This window comes from Tasmannia lanceolata, unplaced genomic scaffold (assembly GCF_043159265.1).
Source record: "Tasmannia lanceolata isolate RefF3 unplaced genomic scaffold, GAP_Taslan_0.1 ptg000007l, whole genome shotgun sequence".
Classification (NCBI taxonomy): Eukaryota; Viridiplantae; Streptophyta; class Magnoliopsida; order Canellales; family Winteraceae; genus Tasmannia; species Tasmannia lanceolata.
Window position 1 is genome coordinate 20,268,549 of NW_027518684.1, and position 13,631 is coordinate 20,282,179.

Genomic DNA, 13,631 nt, shown 5'->3' on the forward strand with positions numbered 1-13,631 from the left:
TGAAGCAAAGAGGGTTTCATCGACTCTGCAATTAACCATTTTTTTCCAAGACCCGTTTAATCTACAGAAAAATCATCCACCAACGCCAACAATTTACCCGAGTTGATGATTTTTTTTTTTTTTTTTAAAAGGCACACTTTCCTGATTATTCGACCCAGATCTTAACCCCATTAATGAAACCCCTTTCTAATGAACACAAAAACAACAGAAAACCCAAGAAATGTGTCTGGAGAAGATGAAAAAAACAAAAATGAACAGATGAGGGTCTCTCCCACTCAGGAACAAACCCCATTGCTTGAACACTTCTTAATCAAGAGATAATGCATCAAAAACTCCAACAAAACACGCACAAAAAGGGCTTCGTCGGCCCAGAACTTCACCCCATTTCCGAAACCCTTTTTTTGCAGCAATGAAATCAACCTTCATAAACCCTAAAAATGGCAGAGATGGACCAAAGGTTTCTCAACAACTAAGAGTGATAAAAATAGTGCAGATCAGAACCCTTGTCGAGGATATTTGTAAGAAAAAAAGGCCAAAATCCGACAAAAAATGGAAAACGTAGAAGGAATGGAGAGATTCAGTGAAAAAAATGAAAAAATGAGGGAGAGGGAGGAGAAATCTGAACCCTAGCAATGTTTTGCCAGGAAAATACGAGGAAATATCTCAAAGAAAATGAAAAATGAGAGTCGAGGAGAGGAGCACTAACCTTTCTACTGTTCGCTGGAGGTGGAGCTCGCCGGAGAAGAAGATGTTGCCGGCGGGTTCATCAAGGGTTTTGTCGAATGAGGGCTTGGAGAGGAGAGAGACACGCGATGAGATTTTCTCGTGCGCAAGTGATTTGCGTTTTCCCACTGATTTTGCAAGAATCTGCGAGCAAGGAAAATCGTGATTCAGAGGGAAAATAGATTTTCCACGTAATTTTCTTACTTTTCCACATTCGTAATTCGATTTTCTAGGGAAATGAAGCGAACGGCGGAAAATAACGATTCGCGAGAAAATTTTGGTCCTTTCCTTTCCTTTCATTTCTCAGGACAACAAGTGAACAGAGCCTAATTGAATTACAAAAGTGCCATGACATGTTTTGTATAAGGATTTGCTAAGGTCCATCGCAAAAGGCTTTTCGCTGGTTTGTAGCCACCTTGTGAATGGAGACAACAACTTTTGTCTCCATTCCTGAGGTGGCACCTCAGCTTTTGTCTGAGGTGCGACAAACCAGCAGCAAAAAGCCTTTTGCGATGGAAGCTAGCAATTCACTTTGAATGAGAATTGCTAGCATCGCAAAAGGCATTTCCCGGCTGGTCAGACCAACCACCTCGTGAATGGAGACAAAACTTGTTGTCTCCATCCACAAGGTGGCTGGTCTGACATGCGAGAGACAAGCTGCAAAATGTCTTCTGCGATGGACCCTAGCAAATCCCAACATAAATTATGAGGAAAAATACAGTTACACCCCTCAACTTTCTGACACATTGAATGATAAAGCCTATAGTTTCAAACTCATCAACTACATCCCATGACTTTTCAATGTGTATGTTAAATTATAAAAGATTAAATACCGCCCTTCTCCAACAGCTTAAGCTTTTGGAGAAGTCGGCAAGTGGTTTGATTTCCTACCTCCTTGAGTTATTGTAAATTCTTTTGTCCTCTTTGTATCTCTTCAGGACCATCTCGGTTCTGTTTTTTATAGGGTAAATGATGAAAAAAATGCAAAGTTTATTCGAAATTCTGAATAAAAGGTAGTAATTTGAAAATTATAAAAAAAGTGTAGTGAGGTGAGAGAAGATGGCATTCAGGACAAATATACCCCTCTACCTCTTTTTTCCCTCCACTATTTCACCTATCCCTATACAGTATTTCGTTCTCACCTACCGCCTTCTTCCTCAAGCCATTTGTAACGTGGAAAACTCCATGGGAGGGTTTTTTCTTCCTCAAGGCATTTGTAACGTGGAAAACTCCATGAGAGGGTTTTGAAGGTTGCCATTTACCTACCACCTTCTTCTTTCTGAAGGCTTCATGGAAGGTTTTTGAAGCTTGCCATTGCCATTGTAGTTTTGGATTGGAAAAAAACTCAATTGCCAATGTTTCCAAGCTCCATTGCCAATGTTTCGAAGCTCTATTACCATTTTAGTGTTGAAAAAAAAACTCCATTTGGAACGTGATAAAGGTCCATTGTCATTGTACTTTTGGAAAAAAGGCCATTGCCAACGTGATATAGCTCCATTGTCATTGTAGTTTGGAAAAAAAATCTCCATTGCTTATTTGGGTGCTAAACATAGCTTCGGTTAAGTTTAACTTCTTCTGGTAATGTTTTAATGTTTTTTGTGCTTTGGTTTTTTCACCCTATTTATGAGACTCTTTGTTTGGTTGCAATGTTTATCTTGACCTCTCTCTATCTCTCTCTATGCATACAATCATGTTTGGTTACATGTTAGAATCTAGTGGTTCCGGGGTATAAAATGTGGTTCCGAAGGGGTTCCGGAGTAGAAAGAAATTCAAAAATTCTAGGACTAGTACATAGTGATGTTTGCGACTTAAAGAACACTATTACTAGAGGAGGAAATAAATACTTTATAACCTTCATAGATGATAAATCTAAATATGCAATGGTATATCTTCTTAAAACTAAAGATGAAGCTTTAGAAAAATTTATAACCTATAAAACTGAAGTGGAAAATCAATTAGACAAAAGGATTAAAATACTTAGATTAGATCGAGGTGGTGAATACACCTCAAATGAGTTTTATGAATATTGTAAAAAGTATGAAATTATTCATGAGGTGACGGCACCTTATTCTCCACAACAAAATGGAGTTGCAGAAAGAAAAAATAGAACTCTAATTGACATGGTAAATGCCATGCTAACTAGTTCAGGGTTACCACTCAACATGTAGGGGGAAGCCTTATTGTTACCTTATCATATACTTAACAAGATACCCTATAAAAATGAAAATGGAACTCCATTCGAGTTATGGAAAGGTAGAAAACCAAGTCTTAAATACCTTAAAGTGTGGGGTTGTTTAACTAAAGTGAGCTTACCTCCCCCTAAGAAAACAAAGCTAGAATCTAAAATAGTGGATTGTGTATTTATAGGATATGCACAAAATAGTGCAGCTATCTGAACATAATTCCATAGATGTAAACACTATATTAGAGTCTAGAGATGCAAAATTTTTGAGGATGTACTTCCTCTTAAATAAATAAGTGTGAGTCAATCTCTAATACCTCAAATAGAAGTTGCTTCTAGTAGCCGTGGTATTCCTCATATAGAAAACCAAAAACCTAAAGGAAGAAAAAGAGGTAGAGAAGAAGGTAACCAAGAAGTAGAACCTAGAAGAAGTCTAAGAGCAAAAAAAGCTATTGACTTTGGCTCTGATTTTTATACCTTCTTGGTAGAGGATGATCCACCTACTTTTAAGGAAGCTATGTCTTCTTTAGATGCAAACTTCTGGAAAGAAGCTATAAACAGTGAAATATAATCCATTATGTCAAATAACGCATGGGAGTTAACTGATTTACCTCCAGGGTGTAAACCAATAGGTTGTAAATGAATTTTTAAAAAGAAACTTAGAACCGATGGATCCATAGAAAAATTTAAAGCTAGATTAGTAGCCAAAGGTTTTAAACAGAAAGAAGGGATAGACTTTTTTGACACATATTCTCCTGTAACTAAGATTACTACAATAAGAGTGTTGGCAACTATAACGGCTATCTATAACTTAGAAATCCATCAAATGGATGTTAAAACTGCTTTCCTAAACGGAGAATTCAAAGAAGAAATTTACATGGAACAACCTGAGGGATTTGCAGTCCCTGGTTAAGAACATAAAGTGTGTAAACTTATAAAATCCCTTTATGGTTTAAAACAAGCGCCAAAACAATGGCATGAGAAATTTGATAAAGTAGTGTTATCAAATGGTTTCACCATAAATGATTCTGATAAATGTGTATATAGTAGATTTGAAGGTAATTCTAGAGTTTTGATCTGCCTTTATGTCGATGGTATGTTAATCATCAGTACGAGTCTAGATGTTATAAATGACAATAAAAATCTTTTGTCAAAGAACTTTGACATGAAAGATCTTGGATTGGCATATGTAATTCTAGGGATTAAGATAATTAGAAACTCAGAAGGGATTGTTTTGACACAATCTCATTATGTTGAAAAGATCCTTAGAAAGTTTAACAAGTTTGATAGTACTCCCTTGAGTGTACTATATGATCTTAGTTCAAAACTTAAGAAAAATGAAGAAAAAAGTATATCCCAATTAGAATACTCCAGAATTATAGGCAGTTTAATGTATCTAATGAACTGTACCAGACCAGATATAGCTTACACAGTTGGTATGCTAAGTAGATATACTAGTAACCCTATTCAAGAACACTGAGATGCACTTATCATAATTTTAAGATATTTGAAAGGCACAATGGAGTTTGGACTCCACTATGGTAGTTATCCTGCTGTATTAGAAGGATATAGTGATGCAAACTTGATTTCAGATTCAGAAGAAACTAAATCCACAAGTGGATATATTTTCACTTTGGGCGGTGGCGCTGTCACTTGGAAATCTACCAAACAGACATGTAGAGCACGTTTCACCATGGAATCTAAATTTATTGCTCTAGATAAAGCAGGAGAAGAAGCGGTATGGCTTAGGAATCTGTTAGTAGATATTCCTCTGTGGTGTAAGCCAATTCCAGCTATCTCTATTCATTGTGATAGCCAAGCTACAATAGCAAGGGCTAAAAGCAAAACATATAACGGTAAATCCAGACACATACATCTGGGGCACAATAATGTGAGGAATTACTTTCAGATGGGGTAATTGCAATTGACTTTGTAAAGTCAGAGAGAAACTTGGCAGATCCACTGACCAAAGGACTAGCTAAAAAGCTAGAGGCTGAAACATCAAGAGGGATGGGGCTAAAGCCTATCAAATAGAATCACCAATAACAGAAACCCAACCTATACGACTGGAGATCCCAAGAATTAGGTTCAATGGAAAAATAAGTTATTTGAGTAATCGGTGAAAGCACTATACTTAAATTTTCAAGAGAATGAAAGACTTCTCTTGGCATTTTCCTAAGACGTAAATAGTGCTAACTGTAACGATATGGAGGAAGAGCTTTGCTCTGAATGGGTCTATAGCTGTTTATAAATGGGGTGCGTAGTTACGGGTACCCTTGATGGACTCAGCTATATGAGTGTGGAAGTGGGGCCGCTTCCTATGAGAATTAAGGCTTGTTCTCTAGAGCGCTCATGAAACAGGATCAGCGGATGGTCGAAATGTGCTACCCCGATAGAACATGATTACATTGCCAATTCGTGTGTGTAATATGTGAAGGTCTATTACTCAAGGTTCCTAGTTCAAGACGTAGTTCACTTGGAATCTTTATAGACTGTAATATATGAACACTAAGTGAAGGTTCAAGTCCACAAGACACCTTCACCTATTGCATGATATTACAAATTTGCGCATATTTGATTTGAATTTTGATTCATGTGTGGGATTGTTGGAATTTCTTATTCTTCTAAAGCTTTAAATGCTTGTCTTTTACTGTTATAAAGTATTGAATCAAAATTTCAAACTTCTTATTTACAAGCCTTTATTGGTTTTAACGTTTTATGCATTCTTTAATTTTTTATTTGTTGGGCAACGTTCTGATTCTTTGCTTTAATGGATGAAACGTTGAGTACTCTATATATACAAGTGTATGGTGTATAGAAGAATATACTCGTTCTCTTTCACTTGGAAAAATACAAGATTTCTTCATTTTGAACACACTGTTCATTCTTCTATTTTGCAATATTTTCTTTCAAGTGGGCAATTTTGTTCGGCATAGATCGTGTTCGCAAGGTTCAAGTCGGTGCGTGCACACGTCAACGACAAAGATAGTGGTGTTGTATCCTGGAGATAAGTCGCAAGAGAACCCGATTGCATACCAAGCGTGGTGGGGAGATAATTTATCTTAAGGGTAGCGTTAATCAGTAACGTGCCTCTACCACTAAACTCTTTTCAATTTCTTACATATTTGCTTTGATCTTTGCTGACGGATTTACGGTTTACATTCGGGATCATCAAAGGTAATTCCTTTAATTTTACTTCAATTACATATATCACTATTTTTGTTGAACTAATCTATTGACCCCAAGATTTTATCCAACATTCTTTTTAGGTTTTGTTTAAAGATTTTTGTACCAGCTTTTCTTGGTATTATTCTTTTATACCTAATTACCAAGTAATTTTATAGCTTCATTAGTTGTAGTGTTGCATAAGAAGGCTTCACTGTGTTGTATGTGGGGTTATGTATGGCATTACACGATAAGTTTTCTTTCCTTATTTTCTTTTTAATGTTACATGAGAAGCTAACTAATCCGGGCTTTGGGTAACTCCTCGGTCTCTCAATCTTTCACCTCCATAGCAAAAAAAAGGTAAAAAAAAGCCGCTATAATTCCAAAAATTTAGACATCAACTTTTTCTGTTATACCAATGCAGCTTGGCCTCTATAGTAACAAAAAAGTGCAGCCTGCTTCTTTCAAGTGTGAGTAGCATTTTTAGTTAGCCCTTTCAGGTTTCTTTCATGCTTTAGTAGCATTTTTATTTGCCCCTTTCAACTTAGTTATTTTTAATTTTGTTTCGAATTCATGATTTGTTTGGCAAAACGTTTTGAACTCCGTTGTTTTTGGGCTTAAATTTCTCATATATTTCAGTTATTCATTTTTTTTGTTCAAGATATATGTCCTTACTTCTTTGGATGGATTTCTTATGGCCTCTTCTGTTCAAATTTTTTTCTATATCTTACTTATGAATATTTCTTCTTTCTTTTCTTTTTTGGGCCTCCCCGTGCATCGCACGGGTCTGCAACTAGTTTAAACAATAAAGCATAATGAAGATAATAATCAATGCACACAAATAAGATAGAGAAAGAGTGAAGAGGGAGTGCACACCGGATTTTTATAGTGGTTTGCGCTAAGGATCCACACCAAGGCCTACATCCACTTGTGGACCCCGATCCGAGGATGATGAGGAAACGAGTCCCTACATCCTCAAAGATCTCCACATGAAAGGAGAGCTCTGCTAAGGAACTCTAGAAATGGATGTCACCCTCATACATAGCACGAGTGGCGATAAATGAGATACCTCTTGATCCAAGGATAAATCCTCAAACCAAGACGTACCTAAAATAACTCAAAGTCGCCATCCATGGATAGGCCATGAAACCCTAAAATCAAATCCTCAGTGCAATGGATAACTAGAAATATATATGGGTTCGTGCCTGGTTACGAATGGAGAAGGTCCGGAGAGCACCCCCAATTCGTCCGAGTGCAAGCACTTGGTCTCTTATGCATTTATTATTAACTCCAAAGAGTTTTGGGCAAAATCATGTGAAATGGAAACAAAGATCCCCGAGTGAACGTCTACCTAATCATGTATGACTCGGGGATGAAATAATAAGCACATACAAAATAAAATAAAAGATGCGTCACCTAATCACAACTAAGTTATGAGTGACATGCGTAACTGATGTCTGAGTTCTGGTGGACAAACACATGTATACTAAAGCTAAAAGTATAGGGTCTGTACAAGAAAGTAAGAAAACACAACAAAACATACAATATGACAACACAACAAATCCTAAGACTCTAAATGATTGAGCCCGAGTCCTTGGATGGTCTGATGTTCATCCAAAGAAGCCTACGTATCCCCGCCTCCACGAGAATCAGAGCAACGTAGTTCTTCGCGCCTATTCTAAGCTAGGATGCCTAAGACACATAGACCTCTATCATATACTCGACCTAAAAGACCAGACTAATTCTTAAAGCTTCTTGTGCGATTATTTAAATTCCAATGGATTGTGGATTTTAGGACACCCTATATGCCCTAATTAAATGCAGGTTAGCCCTAAGCTAATGCAGGTGGTTCCTACAACCTATGTATAATTAGGTTGCATGTCCTAAGGAAAACCATGGGACCACTAACGCATCTTAGACCTAGTCATCAGTCGGTGATGTGAATCGCCAACTGACCGGACGGAGGCTCTCCTATAACTCTAGGACAAACCCCTAACTCTAAAACAAGCACACAATAAACAAACACCAAATCAAAGAGAAACTCCTAACTCCAAGACTCTCTATCTAGGACGAAGTTCTAACTCTAGAGGAAGATCTTGTTGAAAATAAGGTTTTAAAAGATTTTTGCTTTCAAAAGGTTTGAAAATGTTTTTTATTTACAAAGTTTGGCTGGACTTGGGATGTAGATCCCAAGCTGGACTACGTACCTCGTGGGAGAGGATCAAGCCAACGTAGTTCGTTCCGGAACGAACTCTCCTAATTACTACTTCTAAAATATTCAATACTCTAGATGCTTTTTTAAGGTTTTCAAATGCTTTTGATGTTTTAAATTTCTAACGCTTTAGATGCTCTTGGATTTTAAATTTCAAATGTTTTAACATGTTTTTGGATTTTAAATTTCTGATTTCACCATTTTTGGTCAAAGACCAGAGGGAACACACAAAGCAACACCCCGGGCCAAACCCTAGGGCTAACAGGGAAAACCCCTAAACCAGGTAAGCTAGCGCCAAAGACGAGGGAATGATCTAAGATCACAAATAAGAAAAGCTCTAATGAGACTATGCTAGTCTCTAACAAATAAGAACGACGACAACACTAAGGAGAAACTCCCAACTAAAAAACTAAAGAAAGGGGGGCAAATGAGTCAAAGACTCTCTAATATCGCTACCAATGTAGGAGGAATGAGTCAAAGACTCCAATAATATCCTTAAAAGGACAAAAGAGTCAAAGACTCTCTAAAAAGAACCACTAAAAAAGACAAATGAGTTAAAGACTCTAACAAAGACAAATGAGTCAAAGACTCGCTAATAATACTACTAAGAAAGACAAACGAGTCAAAGACTCTCTAATACTACCACTTAAAGGATGAATGAGTCAAAGACTCTCTAATACTACCACCTAAAAGACGAATGAGTCAAAGACGAATGAGTCAAAGACTCTCCAGAAGAAGGGGGATTCTAACATGAGGCTGAGTAAGCCTCGTAAAAGAGAAACTCACTAATGAGGCAAAGCCTGCTTCCTTAAGAAGGCACGACTTTCCTAGCGAGACAGAGCTTGTCTCCTAAAAAATGCAACTAAATTTTAATGAGACAGTGTATGTCTCCTATGGGTTAATTTTATATAAAACTAAAAGTGGGCTCCCTAAGGGATAGATTCTAAAAAATGACAAGGCATGTCTCCGAAGGAGAATCACCTTAATGAGACCGATGGTGTCTCCTAATGGGGCTCCAGATAACTCTCTCATTGCCCTTGTAATGATAAGTAGGGTACATGCAACTAATAGACCAAGTTGGTCTCCGACTAGTAGGGGTACAAGTTGGGATACAACTTGGAAAGAGTTCTAGAATGAGGCTGAGCGAGCCTCCTATGAGCTAACTTTCTACAAAGGCATACTCCCTAAGAGACAGGCTATAAACTATGAGGCTTGTCTTCAAATGAGAACTGCCTTAATGAGACAGAGTATGTCTCCTAAAAGCCCGACTTTTCTGCTGAGACATAGCTTGTCTCCCTAAGGGCTCTTCTTTCTAAAAGATATCTAGAAGACTGTATTAGTCTACTAAATGAAAAGGGGAGCACTATTTGGACTGAGTAAGTCCCTTAAGATTGGGCTTGGGCTAACGCCTTCATCGCCCTAATAGCTTTATCAGAGAAATGATAATGTAACAACTCTCCCAAAATTACCCAATTCAACCTACCTCATGGTATTCAAAGGATTGTCAAATGGTTCTTTACTATTCCTAAAAGGGATCATCTCAAACTATATTCAAAAATAGTAAAACACACCAGATTCACAAGCCAATATAGAAAGAAAACATGGTAAATCTGTTGTATAGAGAAGTGAGAGTTACATTACTATGTTTCGATATCAACACTACTATATGTATCATCAATACAAATATTAAAACATGATTGAGCAAGGTAGGAAAATGACACAAATACAACCATGTTTTGACATTAGCACTTCCACATTGCAGCATCAATACACTAAACAACAAACATGTTTGGACCCTGATAATTTCTTTTAGACAGAAAATAGCTTCTTGAAGGGAATCAAATAAATATGCCTTCGAACACAGTTCAGCTAGTAACATTCAGTCACACATAAGCAACTAATTGGGAAATCTCACATATACTATAACAATACCATTCTCAAGGGAACCTATCTATGCTGTATGAATTTTAGGCTCATTGGACAGCCTAAGGGTCATGGAAGATCAGTTAGGACAGTAGAAACACCTTTGGCTTGTGCAATTATTGAACATGGTAATGCCCATCTTATCAGCTAAAGCAATGACATGAGCCATACCCTGTTTTGATATTAATGTGTTTCAAGACAACACTAGCATAGAAATCCATTATATATATATGAGAGAGAACATTTCCTACACACTTGTGTAGGTAAGTTACCTACACACTACCTTAAAATACAGTGGGGGCCCACATTGTTTGGGTGATCCAAACAATTCATTTGAATGGTCCTCACATAGATAGGGTGTCCACAAAAAATCAGATCCATAGGATCATCCCAACCCTACGATTTGTGGAGGTAAAATGGACGTGTATAAACCTTCACAAATTAGTCCATTTTTTGCCTCCATAGTTTGAATGGTTAGGATGATCCTATGGATCTGATTTTTTGTGGACACCCTATCTATGTGAGGACCATTCAAATGAATGGTTTGGATCACCCAAACAATGTGGGCCCCCACTGTATTTTAAGGTAGTGTGTAGGTAACTTACCTACACAAGTGTGTAGGAAATGTTCTCTCCCTCTCTCTCTCTCTCTCTCTCTCTCTCTATATATATATATATATATATATATATATATATATATTAATCAACAGAATATTACCAAAGACATCATTTCCATTCAACCAGAAATATTCAACCAAAACCGTCCAAATGAGAGTACTAAAAACAAGAATCAACAACTGATCTCTAGAATGAATAATAGTGCTTCCTAATTATCATGACAAAGAAAACCATATTCCTGCACCTATCAAATCAGACGTAGCTTACAACCATACGAATGTCATAAGAAATATGATTCAATGCATTCTTCTCTTACAAACAGACTCATCTTGAACCACTGTTACCAATAAAAATAAATCATAATGGACAGCAGCTATGTGCAAAGATGGACAGCAGCTGTGGTGAAACTGTGTAGTGAAATAATATATAGGATAGCAGTTATGCTATAACTGTGAAGTGGATAAATCATACAGGACAGCAGCTATGTGCAAAGATGGACAGCAGTTATGGTGCAACTGTGTAGTGAAATAATATATAGGATAGCAGTTATGCTATAACTGTGAAGTGGATAAATCATACAGGACAACAGCTACGGTGCAACTGTGTAGTGAAATAATATATAGGATAGCAGTTATGCTATAACTGTGAAGTGGATAAATCATAGAAAACAGCAATCATGGTTATAAAGACACTGTTTCAATTTTATGAGAGTCTTACAAGCATGTGCTAAATACCTAAGAAAGCCCTTTTAAAGTAAATATGAAATTACAAATGCACATGCTTTCATTTAATAAGTCAATTAAGATTTCAAAATCTTCACACCCCATAGCAACCATTTAAATGTAATAACCCAATGAAACAGATTTCATGCAATTCTCTGAATCTGGTGATACAACAGAAACAAGCTTTGTGTCCTTAACTGAACCTAGTAAAATGCAAGCAAAAATTTATTTATTTTTTTATAAAGAATTTTTTTGGATGAACACTCCTGATATAATTCAAACTAAAAGAATAACCTATGAACCCATTACATAACAACTTATCATCCATTATAAGAGACAAAATGTCAGAGATGACAAATACCAGTTAATCCCACACGATGACCATAGTCTTCAAAATCCTTGGGTAGCGTGCACATATATAAAAAGTAAATAAAAATAGCCAAAAGAGCAGATACTCCTATATAATATCAAATACATCAAAACAAACGAAGAGATTCAATTAAAGTCTCCAAAATCTAAAGTTATGACCTGTGGCCTAAGTGAATAAAACAAAAAGGTGAAGTAATATATGAACCATAGAACACAGAATATAGCACAAAGTACAGACTCAATAAGCAATTGAAGTTCTTGTGGTTCCCAAAGAAGATATTCAACAAGTTGATCATTAAGGATAGAGAACTAAGCAAATGGGATTCGTCTATAAAAACTAAGTCTATATATAACATAAATAGCATGAAACTGAACTATACCTATTCTACATTCAGAACATTACAAAGCCCACGCTAATGGCTTAAAAGATTTGCCAGGTAACAATTTAGTTTTACATACACAAATTCGCAAGCAATCCAAAAAATGAAAATTTCAATGAAGTAATGATACTTGCACAATCCATTGATTTTTATTCCCAAAATATTTCTCAGATGATAGATTTCCACCTAATTTTCCAAATGTCACAAAGTATAGAATGAAAATCCCTACACTAAAAAAAATGATCAAGAAGATAAATCCAACAGATTAATGTATCAAAATGAATAATCAAAGCTCCTCTTTTACTTTTCTCAGATTTTCTCCAAATCATCTCAAATTGGATTAGCACACAGTGAAGACCTCTTAAGAACGTGGATTTCACGAACAAAATCCAAATTCCAACAGATTTACTATATATATATATATATATATATATATATATATATATATATATAGATCATAACTTCATGAGCGAGTCCTAAATAGGAAAATTACTGCAGATCTTGAAATGATAGCCATAAACTCCACACAGAAAATACAATCATATTTCAATCAAGTTATGAGAACCATCCAAATGCTCAAAATCTAGCAGATCTATATACTATGATGAACAGTAAACGAGAAGAATAAATTAAAAATAATTTAAAAGACATAATACCTCTTTTCCTTAATTGAGAATGAAAATTTATGAGAAAATACTCCAGCATATGATGAATGCTTTGATCTCCTCCCCCTTGAGCTGTTTGAAGATGCACATTTATCAACCTTACTAGTATAAAGGATAATCTCACTTTCCTTCGCCAATTCAAGCTTTGAATTTGAACTAGAATCTATTTCTTCACAGATCTAAGATTGATATGAGGGAAACAAGGAAATCAATGAAGAAATAGAGAAGAATATATTGATTGGAGGTCTGCAAGAACTAGATCAGATCTCAAACGGAATCAATTAAAGAAGAAGAAACTAGGGCTTTGAATTTAGGGTTTTAGCACAAGTTAAGGTTAGAAGCTGGAAGAAGATGATAGAAAATATAATGATTTTTTGCAGAAAATAGGAACAAAATGATTTGAGAAGAAGAAATCTACCAGATCTTGATCGGAGATAAAGATCAGAGAAAGGATCGGAAATGGAGAAACGAGGGTTAGCGACAATGCGATTCGTCGGAGAAGGTGATGGTGGAGGTGGAAACACAAGGAAGGTAATTATCGGTGGAAGAAGTGATCGATCAGATCTCTTTCTCTCCTTCTCTCTCTCTCTCTCTCTCTGTAAAAAGAAAAAAAAACTGAGAAAATGAAAAACCTCCCTCCTTTTTTTATTGATTTTTTTTTATATATTCACCT

The 13,631-nt window shown here is 36.2% G+C and overlaps 1 protein-coding gene across 1 annotated transcript in view; it reads right to left on the reverse strand.

The window, feature by feature from the left end:
* Positions 1-12,966, reverse strand: part of LOC143882241 (pfkB-like carbohydrate kinase family protein) — a 30,542-nt gene extending 17,576 nt beyond the window's left edge. The window contains exon 1 of the mRNA XM_077385735.1: positions 12,950-12,966. The gene's annotated coding sequence lies outside the window, so the exon portion shown is untranslated. The remainder of the gene's footprint in view (positions 1-12,949) is intronic.
* Between the last annotated feature and the right edge of the window lie 665 nt (positions 12,967-13,631).